General features: G+C 39.1%; 1 non-coding gene across 1 annotated transcript in view; it reads right to left on the reverse strand.

Annotated features, from left to right (window-relative positions):
• Nucleotides 1-15111, reverse strand: part of LOC114488428 — a 58794-nt gene that overhangs the window by 669 nt on the left and 43014 nt on the right. The window contains exon 2 of the transcript XR_004901361.1: nt 8725-8791. This is a non-coding gene — a transcript (gamma-aminobutyric acid type A receptor subunit rho3). The remainder of the gene's footprint in view (nt 1-8724; nt 8792-15111) is intronic.

Raw genomic sequence — 15111 nt, forward strand, 5'->3', positions numbered from 1 at the left:
TTCCTACTCTAATAATTGCTCTGATCTCACCATTTCCTGGCCAGCTCCCTCTATATTTTCTGGCTCCAAAGTCTTCCAAAAAATACACTTCAAGTGGAAATACTTTTAAATAGATTTAAATATCTTCTGCTTTTTGGAAGATGCAAACTTGGCTTCTAGTAATAAAGGGCTGGAATGGTGGTAAGCAAAACCTATGGGTAAAGGTTTCTCTTACAAAAGAAGTTTACCTGAGGAAATTCTCTTCCCAGGAGTGAGGAAAAAGCCCAGAGCATTTTCAGTTATAGATTTATGTGCACAATGCATAATTCAGGTGGCACTAAGTTAAAAGGCTCGCATAGTGATAAGGATTGTTTTTTCAAATTTTATATTCTCCTACATTTTCCTGGCTTCAGGCAGAGGCTGCGGTACTATGATCCTCCCTCAAAGTAGAAACTTTAGTACCCACAATAGCAGATCAGAGGTTCATAAAAGGCCCCCAAGTGAGTCTGCAAAAACAAAGGCAACAGCTGCTCCTACCCATGGTGCCCTCAAGTTAATCAGAGAAGTAGAACTATTTCATCTTTCATGGGGTGAATAGTCACTAGCAAAATAGCATGCCAGGGAAGTGTCTGGATGACTTAGCGTCACACAAAAATCCTTACTTTGACATATTCCTAGTACTTTAAAGTGGTAAGAGACCTCTGACATCTTTGAGTCTACCTTCTTTATAGTACACATGAATAAATTAGCCAAGATGTTTAGGTGGGTGATTAAAAAAAACATTATTCATAACATTTGTTAAAGAGTAGTAAGGAAAATTTTATTGAGGGGTGGACCACAATAATGGGTTTTTAATGAGGGAGAAAGATTAGGCACAACTCCAAATACACACACACAAAAAGTGGGCATTTAGAGCCAAGAAGCAGGATAGGGGTCAGTGGGTAGAAAGTTACTCAGAGGAAATATCAGGGGTGAAGAGAGGTTCTGGCTAAAGGGATTCTTGCTGAAGGCAGGCCTGAGCAATCAGACATTACCTGGAGGTGGTGGAGGATGAGGAACCGATCAGATATGAAGGGTGGTCAGATATTGAAGATGGGGGAAGCAAGCTGACTTGCCTTAGCAGACATGAACACAAAGAGCTCAAAAGTCAGGGTCGGGAAAGAGCTCAGAGAAGCCTGAGTGGAGTTTGGTCCAGAAAAGAATTTTGTCAATACATGGCGTCAGAACCGAGCCTGGAACCAGGTGACCTGGCTCTGGGCCTGGACTGGCTCTGTTCAGCTGGAATAGCTATGCTGCCAATAATTCTGAGTCCTCCTGTGTTCAGTGATTTCCCAAATATACTCTCAGTTCAATGATTAGCTAGAAGGACTCACAGAACTCATCAAAGCTGTTACATTAGAAGTTACCATTTATTTGCAATGAAAGGATACAGATTAACATCAATGCAAAAGTGCACAGAGCAGAGTCTAGGACAGACCGAGAACAAGCTTCTACTTGTCCTAGTCTATGATGGAGCTAATTCTCCTAGCAATGCTGTGTGACAGCACACATGGAATATTGCCAACCAGGGAAGGTACTGAGTCCTGGGGTCCAGAGAATTAATTGAGGGCTGGTCACATAGGTTTGGCTGACTTTGGTCTCCAGCTCCTCCAGGGCCATCTTATGTGGCTCAAGGCTCCTATCATAAATCACATAGACAATCTGGTGTGGCCCATGGGGGGAAAAAACAAAGACACTCTTATCAGACAGGATATTCCAAGAGCTTGGAGGTTACCTCCCAGGAGCAGGAGCAGAGCCATCTTTGTTTAGAATGTGCAGGTTCTGGACAATCAACTGAGTTAATTCTTTAATGGATGTGCCTTCATCAAAATAATTACTTTAAAACAGTTGATTCCTAGTGAAGCTTGACTCCAGTACTCATTAGAATCCTACTTAAGTCCTGATTTAAAGTAGTATTGAAAGTTTAAATTGCATTTTTAAAAAACATTGACAGCCTTTATGAAATGTCTGACAATAGCATCTTTGTACTTAAGTGAACAATATGTTTCTAATGAAGAAAAAGAATCTGTATTAGTTTCCTATGGCATTGTAACAAATCACTGGGAAAGAGCTCAGAGAAGCCTGAGTGGAATTTGGTCCAGAAAAGTATTTTGTCAATACGTGGTGTCAGAACCGAGCCTGGTTTAAGACAACAGAGACTATTATCCCACAATTCTGGAGGCCAGAAATCTAAAATCAAGGTGTCAGAAAGATCCTGCTCCCTCCAGAAGCTCTAAGGGGAAAATTCAACCCTTGCCTTTTACAGCCTGGCAGCTGCCAGCATTCCTGGGCTGGTGGCTGCATCACTACAATCTCTGTCTTCATGGTCAGTTGCCTGGACTCTTCCTCTGTGTTTTCCTTAGAAGGATCCTTATGGTTGCATTAAGGTCCCAACCAGATAATCCAGGATAATTTTCTTATCTCGAGATTCTTAACTTAATTACATCTGTAAAGGCCCTTTTTCTGCCACTTAGAGTAACCTTGATTGATTCCAGGGATTAGGGGCAAGCCACTTCTTCAGCTTACTTCAGTACCTTCCTGGGATTTCTAAAACAGGAAAAAATTAAATTACTTTTTAGAATTACCTATGATAAGCTATTTAGTATTTATTAGGCTAAAATGACATGTGGTACATTAAAAATGGAAGACTGTTCCAGCATAATGTCAGAACTAATGTTTTTGTTTGTTTGCTTGCTTGTTTATATGCTTGTTGATTCTGGAGAGAGAAGAAGGGAGAAAGAGAGAGGGAAACATCGATCAGCCATCTCCCTCACACACCCCAACCAGGATCAAACCCGCAACCTAGTGCCCTGACCAGGAATCAAACCCCAACCTTTTGGTTCATGGGATGACATTCAAAGAAACAGAGCCATATCAGCCAGGGCAGAACTAATATTTTGAAAAAAAAAGCATGGAAAAGGAAATAGGGAATTTAGCAGGAACTTGTATGGTGACTATACCTTCCCATGAGAAGTGAAGGAGACAGTTAACAACAGGATTGAGCTAATCCAAGATTCCAAGATCGCTTGGTGTGCAGGGGCGGGGTGGTGTTGGTGAGAAAAAAAAAATCACATCTTTTGCTGTTTCCTAATTTCCAACATCACTATACAGACAGCAACATTGTGAGTCTAGCGTGAAGTAAGACCAACTTCGCTGTAGACGGCCACAGGACGCCAAGGGCGGCAGACAGCCCTCCTCACCCGAGACTAAAGAGAACGTTTCCACCAGGGTGTATGCGCAGCATGGTGTTCCCCACGGTCCTATTAGGGATGCAGTATCTTTTAGAATGGACAAAAAAGATGTCACACACCCAAATCTTTTTGATCAATCTATGATCAAAAGGCATGCTTGGAAAGGAGAGCCTTTCATCTTTCCAGTAATGCCTGAGATAAAAAGTCACTGTAAAGCCCTAGGCAGAGAGAAAAAGAAACAGGTCAAAGGCAGTAGGAACATCGCTCAGGGTGACCACTCTACACCATTAACCCAGACTGATCGCCATGGGTGTTAATGACCTGTAAGTGAATGGCTTATCTTCTACATTCAGGTAGATTCAGGATGAAGCTCCAGTTGCAGAGCCTCTCCCTCACCTGAACTCCAGTGAATGTTGAGAGTTTCTGGGAAGTATGGAGGATTCAAGTTGGGGAAGGGAAGCCAGTTATAAGTGGGAAGCATTTCTACAAAAGCATTGTGGTACATCATCTAAAGAGATCCCAGAAGAAAAGGACCTAAAAGTCCATGCTCTACCATTTTATTTTTATTTCTTTCTTCATTGTGAATAAATATTCCCTTTTTAAGAAATCCTCACCCACCCTGGCTGGCATAGCTCAGTGGATTGAGCGCGGGCTGGGAACCAAAGTGTCCCAGGTTCGATTCCCAGCCAGGGTACATTCCTGGGTTGCAGGCCATAACCCCCAGCAACTGCACATTGATGTTTCTCTCTCTCTCTCTCTATCTCCCTCCTTTCCCTCTCTAAAAATAAATAAATAAAATATTAAAAAAAAAGAAATCCTCACCCAAGGATGTGTTTATTAATCTTAGAGAGAGAGAGGAAGGGAGAGAGAGAGAGAGAAACATCAATAGGTTGCCTCCCATACAAACCTTGACCAGGGATCCAACCCGCAATCTAGGTATGTGCCCTGATTAGGAATCGAACCCACAAGCTTCTGGTGCATGGGACAATGCTTCAACCAACTGAGACACCTGGCCAGGGCAATATTCACTTTTATAACTGATTTTGTATCTATAAATTTTATTATTTTTGTTAAAGAATCATATTCCCCTACCCCCCAAGTTGAATAAACCACAGTCCCACAAAAACCTGGATACAGCATGTATTAGAGCTGTTAGTGGAAAGAAGCTGTCAGAGGTCCTGGGACTGAGGCAATGATTTTCCTCAGCTAGAGACACAGAAAGTAAGTACCACAAAATGGTGGTTCTCAAACTCAGGTGTACAAAAGAATCACCTGTGAATTTGTTAAAATGGCACATTCTCTAGAAGTAAGTTCTCAGTACGGCTTAGGAATTTGAATTGTTAATGTGCACTCCAGGTAAGGGGGTAAGGATGAGGGGAAAAGCTATATTAATATCATGTTAGCAGACAAAAATTGAGTTAGTCAATAATTTGAGTTTTGTTTGGCTCTCACATGCTATATTTAATATTTTGTTTGTTTGAATAGAAACTCTCCAAGCTTCATCCAAGTCATTGGGTGTGGACAATGACAGTGTTTCACTTTTCACAACTATTTACTTTTTAGTATCATGCATTTCCCAACAATACTTAAAATTTTCTTGAATTAACACAATAGAACTTGGACATTAAGCAAGCAAAGGAGAAGTCTCACTTAGTAAGCTACAAATAAGTCACCAATTAATTATGCACTACTTTGCTTTTTAAAGATTCATAATAGAGGTACATTGTATTATTTCCCTGGCTTAACCTAAGAGTATCAATATGTGTAATTTTGGATTACGATGAAAGTGAATAAACAGAATGACTCCATCATTACCATATCACTACTCTGCAGGGAATTGTGTGGGTTACTTACTGTCTAGATTGCTTTAATAAGCACATCTATAGAATCAGATGCTCAACCTGATCTGAAGGTCACTGGGCAAACTCCGAACCTATAAAGTCGAATGGCAGGCACTGGGGCACATCAGTGATACATCGAAGTCACCATTATTTGGAACTCTCATGAGAAGCAGGTGGAACAGCATGTTGGAAGAAGAGCAGGACAAAACTTGCAGGGATTGAAAGTGAATTCACCATGGGAAAAGAGAGGGTGGGAAGATGATAAATGAGAAGCTAAAGAAGCCAACACCAGTGGTCACTGATCATGAGAAAGGCTTTTGAAATTCGGCATGCACAGTCTAGTCCAGTTTTAGCTGATAAGGAGCACCAAAGCTGACCTTGTTCAGGGGAGAGGAATGAGGTTAAATTAGGGGCCAGCAGAATGGAGACAATGTGAATTTTTGTGCATATTGGGTCATTCAGGGATGATTTAGATTAACCCCAGAAGGGGAAATGAGAGAATGTTCCTGGAGCACAAGAGTCCCAAGGAAACGCGGGGGAAAGCTGTCTTCCGGCCGGAAGAGTTGACACTTCCTAAACAAGGCATGAGTAGTGAGTACGATGGGTGCTGTCCCCATTAGGAGTGAGGCAGTTAAAAGGGAAGGAATTTCATTTAAGACTCAACAGTGAACTGAAATAAATATTAAATTAAGTAATGATAAGGACTAAAAGGATATTAGGTAAAGATTGAAACAAGATTTAACAGGTCTTAGATTTCAGACCCAGCTGGAATTTTTCTGTATCCAGTGATTTTTTTCATTCAGCTATCGTTTGGATAACAATAGCTAGTTGGAGGAATCACTGTAAATAAAAATGTTAGTTAAGATACATATGAAAAGATTATTTGACCTTACAATGTAAGTAATTTATCATTTCTAGGTCCTGCTTCCTTAAGAAATCCCTACTTTGCTCTCTTCCTCTCTTTTTTTCTTCTTACATATCTATCTTTAATTGTGGTATTTGCATATAAAACAGTATATAACAAAACAAAAACAGTATATAAAATCTAAATTTCAAAGCTTAATTCTATGAAAAACACTCTATATAAGTTACAGTTTATACATCAAAAATACTTCTATTCCAAAAACTATCCCAAAGCAACTTTTGAAAATTTCACAAGAACACACATATAAAAGATTCCAGAAAAGTGAGTGAAATGCAAGGATTAACACATATAACAATGTATATGAAATTACTAAATTGAATAAACAGCAAACTAAATCTTTCCAGATGCAAAGAAATGAAAGTATTGGGTTTGTCAAAAAGTCCATTTAGTTTTTTCCGTAAAATAAAGACATTTTTTCACCAATAACTTTATTGATTTGGATACTTTGAGTATGTTGGCTATTTCCTGCTACTGGTTTCTAGTGGGTAGAGGCCAGGGGTGCTGCTAAACACCTTCCAATGCATAAGACAGCCCCACAGCAAAGAATTGTTTGGCCAAAATGTCATTAGTACCAAGAAACTTCACAAACCACTTTCGACTCATTCACTCTGTCATAGCACCTTCTCCTCCATATACTGTACTGCACAAAATTTTTTTGTGATTCATTTGCATTTTTAACTTTCTTGAAATAATAAAGCATAATACACTAAAAATATTGCATATCTTCTTTTACAGTATTAAAATGGCTGCACAAAAATGCACCAATTTTGATAAGATTTTTTTAAATGCATGCTGATATGACAGCTGTCACAATACAACCTAACAAAATCATTTCAAATGAAGTTAAAGGCAACTAAGCACTACTAGAGCCATCGTCTGGAAAAAATGTAACAGACTTTTTAGCCAACCCAAAAGTTTAAATCCTCTCTATTCTTGGAAGAGGTATTCCCTGATTTTATTTTTACTGCCCCCCCCCAAAAAAGGAAAGAAAAACAAGCTTCTATAGTTAAAGTAGAAAATTAAGAACAAGAAGCAAGGCTTTGGTTTTGGCTAAGGGTTGCCACCTCAAATGACTGCCAGGGCCAGGTGAGCAACAACAGTAAACAAAGCAGGATGAGTCTAAGAGAAAAGCCACGCCTCGGGGCCAGGGCAAACGAAAAGGCACTACCCCCTCTGAAGGCATTCACAAGTAAGTTGTTTAATACTTTGCAGGAAAGTCGGAACAAAGCGTCACAACAAAGTCCAAAACTGAAACCAAAACCACAAATAAAACATATTCAAAGCTGCATCTTACCAGTGAGGGCCCTTGTCATTAACAGTTGCACATAGCACAGCGCTGATAGGAAAGAAAAGAAATGCAGCCACAGGACATGATAGAAAAGACCGCCCAACTGAAGAGAACAAAATTAAATGGAAAGAGTAACTCATATATAAGAATATGCATCATTTAGGTAAGAACATGGAAATAGACATTGAAATTTAAACTATAAAGCACTCTTTATTAGGCATTAAATATACTAAAATGGGCTTCACAAAGTTCTGAGAAATTAATGAATTAACAGAATAGTAGTAGGTAAAAAGGAAATGTATCTTAAAACAAATAATGTATATGCTTGTGCATATAAGTTAGCCATGTAATAAATGTTATTTTTTAAAGTAAAATCCTGAAAAACCATAAAATTACTTAAATTAAAAATGGCTTTTGTGATTATGTAGACAAGGAAGGTAGTTCTAAGAAGTAGAGAAAATAAAATGGAAACATCATAGTAGGGAACATTAAAACTTAAAAATAGCTAAAATGATTAAAAGAACAGATTAGGGGGAAAAGAAGAGGAAACAAAAAAGCAAGACAGCCCTGACTGGTATGGCTCAGTTGGCTGGGTGTTGTCCTGCAAAGCTAAATGTCGTCAGGTCGATTCCTGGTCAGGGCACATGCCTGGGTTGTAGGTCTGGCCCCTGGTCAGGGCAAATGCAAACAACTGATTGATGTTTCTCTACCTCTCTTTCTCCCTCCCTTCCCTTCTCTCTAAAAATAAATACAATAAAATCTCTTTTTCAAAAAAGCAAGATATACAAAAATGACAAAGAAGACAAAAAGGCTGAAAGGATGGTTGAAGATCATAACAGCTGATCAGTTTGATGTTTTAGGGACAGTGTTTGCAAAAAATACTCCATGAAAATACAGATATTCCACTGCAAAGTAAAATAATGGCGGTCTTTTCTAGAAAGTATAAGGGAATGGACCAAATTTTCTTAATTTAAATTTTTAGTTCTCATGAATTAAAAAAATATCTTTTGTCTTCTGCTATTGGTTGTCTACAGATAAGCAAAGTTAATATTAATTGAAACATTTTAAAGCAATCCATCAAGTATGGTTTCACTGTCTACCATTTTATGGATAGGGATCCTTGACTATGATTTCTTATTTCCTATACATGATGATCATCCTTTCTTCTTGCACTGTTGTCCCTGGTTCATGTTACATAACTAAATATATCATGTTGTCTCACAGCACCCCAACACTACAAAACCATTAGAAGGAAAAGAGAATAGGAAAGGAATAGAATTGGAATCAAGGACAGAAAGAAGTGGATAGAAGACTGTAAAGCAACTGCAACTCTATTAAGCAACATAGGAAAAACAAATGACATGCATAATTAAAATGATGTGTAAAAATACCAGTGAGTTTTTGACATTATTGGGTCTCTATCCTTTCAGAAAAAGACCAATATCCCATGGAGAAACTTACCATGTTAACTTCTGAAATGCTGTCAGTGCTTTTAATCTGGGTGTCTATTCCCACTGCCACTGGAGACCTTCAGAAAGAAGAACAAGTAATACACTGAGAAGTTATTAAAACTGTTTTGCAAACATTCAAAGCAGAGAGACAGCAATGTTGTAAATATATTTTCAAGTTTCTTAACAACACATTTCTCCATTATTTACTGATACATTATTATGTATTCAATTGTAATAGTAGAGGCATGTGTATAAATAAATGTTATTCCAATAATCATTACACGTTTGCTTGGGAACCATTAAATATTTTCCTTCTTATAGTATACTTATAGTACAAAAGTGGTATTTCCAGTTTTTTGGTTTTGGGTTTTTTGTAATTGGTGGCAATTTGAAAAGGAACAACATTTTGACAACATTGTCTAACAGTATGCAGAATTCTGTATTTTTTATGGTGAATGGTTATATTTTATAGTCAGGAAATGGAGATGTTGTAGAGTTCATGACTCTAAAAATCTGGAAGCCTCTACTCACCTGCTAAAAGACCAGCCTCTTTCACCTGGGCAGTGCTTGGCAGTAGGCAGAAGAATGATGATAGTATGACGCACAGGGACACTGAACCCTCAGAAATGGCCCTTCCCAGATCATTACTAACCACAGCCTGCATTTGGGATGAAGAAAACATTCTGAGAAATGCATTTGATGGGAATATACTGAAAGTCAGAAACTGGAGCAACTTCAGACAGAGAGCTCCTGAGCTTTGTTGGCAGCTGGGTCTCAGAATCAGTTTCCTGGACCCAAAGAATCTGAATGATGATGCAAAAGAATCTAGTCCAGGCTGAAACCAAAGGCATTTTCTTGTTACACTTCACAAAGGGTTTCACCAGTTCCTGTGTGAGGGGATGCTGATGTTAATAACTTCACTATTTAGTATTATATATGAAATTTAATGCATATATATGCTAAAGTAACTTATATATTTATACACATAGTCTTCATATATTTTCTTTCCATAGTGACCAATTCTCAATTAATTTTTTTTGTCTCTGTACAGTCTCAAGTTTAAAAAAAACACTTCCAACTATTGTGGAAAATAGAAATCTTTCTTCGATAGATCCCAGGTGGCTATTTTAGTTAAAATTCTGGGATTTCAAAGAGTGAGGTCAGAAAAGCTTTCTTACTGAAGGTCAGTTAATGCTTGGATATGCTATGTGTGACACAGAAGTGCATAATTCAATAAAGCACCTAATTGTTGTGTTTTAAATGCACAAAACATTATAAAATGACATATGCCTTGCCAGTCTCTGTCCACCATCTATGACTTCCCCATTAATTGGGTCATGTTACCTTCACTTTATCGAGATAGCTCCCCTTTTCTCTTCAATAAGTCTGTACCCTCCATATCATTCCTTACAGCTGGCCAGACACTGGGCCTGTCACTTGAATATATTTCTGCTTCAGGTTGAAGGAGTACCTTACTTGCATTTTAACCACCAGCTACTTCCTGCCACATTGGATCAATTATTTTCTACGTTAATAATGACAATTCTGTAAATAATATTGTTTATGAACTTCCAGCCAAGATGGAGGCATAGGTACCTATCTATGCTTTGCTTACTCCCACAACCAAAAGAAGGACAACAACAAATTTAAAAAAAAAAAAAAAGCAGAACTGCCAGAAAATCGAACAGTATAGATGTCTGACAACCAAGGAGTTAAAGAAGAAATATTCATCCAGACAGATAGGAGGGGCAGGGATGGGCAGCCTAGGTGGAGAGGATGCATGGAAAGGAGGCAGGCCAGGCCAGGAAAGGAAATGGCTGACCCACCAGGAGATCCCACAGTTATCAGCAGATAAGCTGAGAGGAACAACTGGGAAGCAAGACAGGAAACACAACCCAAGGTTCCAGCATAGGAAACCAAAGCCCCAAAACTTCTGGCTGGCCCTGGCTGGTATGGTTCAGTGGATTGAGTGCTGGCCTGCGAACCGAAGGGTCACTGGTTCAATTCCCAGTCAGGGCACATGCCTGAGTTGAGGACCAGGTCCCTAATAGGGGGCGTATGACAATCAACCACACATTGATGTTCTCTCCTTCTCTTTTTCCCTTCCTTCCTCTCTATAAAAAAATTAATAAATAAAATCTTAAGAAAACAAAATAAAACTCTGGCTGTAAAAATCTGTGGGGGTTGCAGTGGCAGAAGAAACTCCTGGCCTCGCAGGAGAGTTTGTTGGTGAGACCCGCAGGGTCCTAGAATGTGCACAAATCCACCCACCCAGGAATCAGCACCAGAAGGGCCCAATTTGCTTGTGGGTAGCAGAGGAAATTATTGAAAGTCTGCAGAGAGCTGAGCAAGCGCCATTGTTCCCTCTCTGACCCCTCCCCCACAGACAGCACTACAACATAGAGAAGTGGGTTGCTCCGCCCTGGTGAATACCCAAGGCTCCACCCCTTACAACATAACAAGTGTGCAGAGACAAAGAAATATAGCCCAAATGAAAGAACACATCAAAACTCCAGAAACAGAACTAAGGGATGAAGAGATAGCCAACCTATCAAATGCAGAGTGCAAAATACTGGTAATCACGATACTTATGCAAATGATTGAGTATGAATGCAAAATAGAGGAAGAAGTGAAGGCTATATGAAGTAAGATATAGAAAGATATATAGGGTGTCACAGGTACGATTCCCAGCCAGGGTACATGCCTGGGTTGCAGGCCATAACCCCCAGCAAACACACATTGATGTTTCTCTCTATCTCTGTCTATCTCCCTCCCTTCCCCTCTAAAAATAAACAAATAAAATCTTTAAAAAAAAGAAAAAGAAAGATATATAGGGAACTGAAAGTAAAGGGAAGGAAACAGAGACTCAAATCAATGATTTAGAACAGAAGAAAGAAATAAACATTCAACCAGAACAGGACAAAGAAACAAGAATTCAAAAATTGAGCAGAGGCTGAGAAACCTCCAGAACAACTTTAAACGTCCCAACATCCGAATCATAGGGGTGTCAGAAGGGGAAGAGGAAGAGAAAGAAATTGAAAACTTACTTGAACAAATAATGAAGGAGAACTTCCCTAATTTGGCAAAGGAAATAGACTTCCAGGAAGTCCAGGAAGCTCAGAGAGTCCCAAAGAAGTTGGACCTAAGGAAGCATACACCAAGGTACATCATAATTAAGTTACCCAAGATTAAAGAGAAGGAAAGAATCTTAAAAGCAGCAAGAGAAAAGGAGACAGTTACCCACAAGGGAGTTCCCATAAGGCTATCAGCTGATTTCTCAAAAGAAACCTTGTAAGCCAGAGGGGCTGGAAAGAAGTATTCAAAGTCATGAAAGGGAAGGATCTCCATCCAAGATTACTCTATCCAGTATAGCTTTCATTTAGAATGAAAGGGCAGCCCTGGCTGGCGTAGCTCAGTGGATTGAGCACAGGCTGTGAACCAAAGCATCGCAGGTTTGATTCCCAGTCAGGCCACATGCCTGGGTTGCAGGCCACAGCTCCCAGCAACCGCACATTGATGTTTCTCTCTCTCTCTCTTTCTCCCTCCCTTCCCTCTCTAAAAATAAATAAATAAAATCTTTTTAAAAAAAAAGAATGGAAGGGCAGATAAAGTGCCACCCAGATAAGGTCAAGTTAAAGGAGCTCATCATCACCACACCCTTATTATATGAAATGTTAAAGGGACTTATCCAAGAAAAAGAAGATCAAAACTAGGAAAATGACAACAACTATCAACAACTGAACCTGAAAAACAAAAACAAAAGCAAACTAAGGAAACAACTAGAACAGGAACAGAATCACAGAAATGGAGATCACATGAAGGGTTATCAGCAAGGAGGGAGGAGAATGGGGGAAAAGGTACAGGGAATAAGAAACATACTTGGTAGGTACAAAATAGACAGGAGGAATTAAGAATAGTATAGGAAATGGAGAACCCGAAGAACTTATATGTACGACACATGGACATGAACTAAGCTGGGTGATGCTGGTGAGGGGGGTGGTGTAAGGTGGAGGGGAATAAAGGGGAGGAAAAAAAGGGGACAACTGTAATAGCATAATCAATAATATATACTTAAAATAGCAATATTGTTTAATGACAATTATGATTAAGCATTAACCTGGGAACAACCTGATATTGTTTCTTTATAGGATTCAGCTCCGATGCTTTGTTTGCCTTTCTCCTTAATTAGTAGGGATATCAAAATAAAAATTCATGCAAATATCTCATCCATGGCTCCACTTGACCTTTCAGTATGAGTAAATTTTCCCCTCAATTCCATTATTCTAAGGGAATGAAAGATGTGGAGAGGTCTTGGAGAAGCAGCAGAATATCCTGAATAAAATTCTGGCATTAGAGTCTCAGACTAGAGTTTGAACCCAGCTCCACCACTCATATTGATCTAGGGTAAACAACATCTCTAAGCTTAGCTTCTCACCTATTCAACCCAAGTTGTACTGTCACTGGAGACTCAATGGAGGACTGGAAATAATACAGAAGTAAACTTAATTGGTGCTCAATAAATGACACTCAATAAATGTTAATGCTACTGCAATTTGGCAAAAATGTGAATGTCTCCCTAGAAATGTATTCCCAATCCTACACTCAAACATTTAGATAATCAGTTCACTTCTCATTGAAAAAATGATACAGAGCTTCTAACAATGCACGTATTTTATGACAGAACCTGAGAACAACTTGGATTTAGTATCTTGTGACTTTTAAGTATGTCCTAGTAGCTGATAACTGTCTGTAAGCCTGGGGAAATCCTATAAAGCCACCATAGAATGGCACATTCATGGCACATTGGACAAGCACTGAGCCCTCAGGGTTGTTGGGAGGCTGGTCTGAAGTGGGGTAAAAATGTGGCTTGTCCATTAGTAACGGCTTCCTGGAAACATCTTAGATTCCTTCTTTCCTCCCTCTGATTTGTACTGTTGTTGTGGGGACGAGCTCTTCTCTTTGCAAGTAAACTGTTTGCCTTTGGACGTCATCTGACCTCATATTTTTATCCTTTGAGCTCCATGTTTGTGTCAGTCTTGTTCTTGGCTCTAGAAAGCGATACTGTACCCTGCCATTCTTGAGGACAGAATGGAGGGTGAGGGGCAAGTAAAAGCAAGATGCAGAAGCATACAATTTTGGAGCTGGATAAAGCTTATTCTTTTTACAGATAAAACACTGAGTCCCAAAGAGAAGGTGGCAATCAAGCACATAGGTTAAAAAAATAGTGGAATTTGTAGCCATATAAACCTGAGTAAAAGTCAAACTTCTGCAAATCCCTTACCTTCTCAGTCTGCTCCTCTGTAAAAGCGGGGAAATAAACATACGGTCCCTACCTAATAGGGCTACTGCGAGACTGAAACAAAGAGTGTGCGTCACATTTTCGCCTATTCCATTCAAATATCTAACCAACTTATTCAATACCTATGGGATCAGTGATACACATAACAGCATTAATAGTAACTATTTGATAAGTACCATTAACTCTACACAGAAAACATTTGAAATATAGTAAAAATTAAATGTTAACCACTAAGATTACGGTGTTGTTCTACCAAGATCACTAACTAGGTAGTAGCACACACATTTATAGTCCTTTTTAAATACATCAATCTGGTTCGTATGCATACTGGGACAAGGAAAGTTAAATGAAAGTTACACATCTAATGTGTATAGTACATTTAAAATACATCACGTAATATACTATCTCATGTTCTTGTTACAGCCATTTGCTGGTTAGCAAGGCAGAGACGACTCAGCTCCACTTGACGTGGGAGGGAAGTCATGCTCAGAGGGGTCAGAGACACTGCCTGACATCTAAAGCTGGTTAAGGCAGGGACCTTGCCAGGTCCTCCAGCTCCCCGCCCAGCCATCCTGTCTGACTACACACTCGGCTTTTACAACTTTAGCTTTTGTCTTGACTCGGGAGCCAGTATCTAGATGCTGAATTGATTTCACTTTTTAAAAAAAGAACAAAGAAATCATCATCTGTAAAACTAAAACAGAAAACCCTTAGTTATGGCAGTTGTACAAAGGGTAGGGAAAACATAAATAAGGAAAATGAGCCACAATTTATAACCTAAGTTAAACAAAAACTTTCCTAAATTTATACCCTCCTGTTTCCACATAATGAGCCAATTAATCTTCTCGAGCTTTATAAAAGTAAAAAGCACTGCAGCAGCAGCTGGTTTTAATGTTAAAGCTAATTAGGAAAACACATTAAGGCAAGAGAAGTGCTGAAGTCACATTTAGCTCGAGAGGAAAAAAGAGTATGTGCGTGTGTTTGTGCTATGGACAAGTATAAGGAAAGAAAAGATAAATTAGAGCTTGTCTTTTATATCCTGCCGTCTCATTTCTTCAGGAAGGCAGCCTTGAGAGAAGACAGAAAGGGGTCACTGGT

The sequence above is a fragment of the Phyllostomus discolor genome, chromosome 2 (assembly GCF_004126475.2).
Source record: "Phyllostomus discolor isolate MPI-MPIP mPhyDis1 chromosome 2, mPhyDis1.pri.v3, whole genome shotgun sequence".
NCBI classification, from domain to species: Eukaryota; Metazoa; Chordata; class Mammalia; order Chiroptera; family Phyllostomidae; genus Phyllostomus; species Phyllostomus discolor.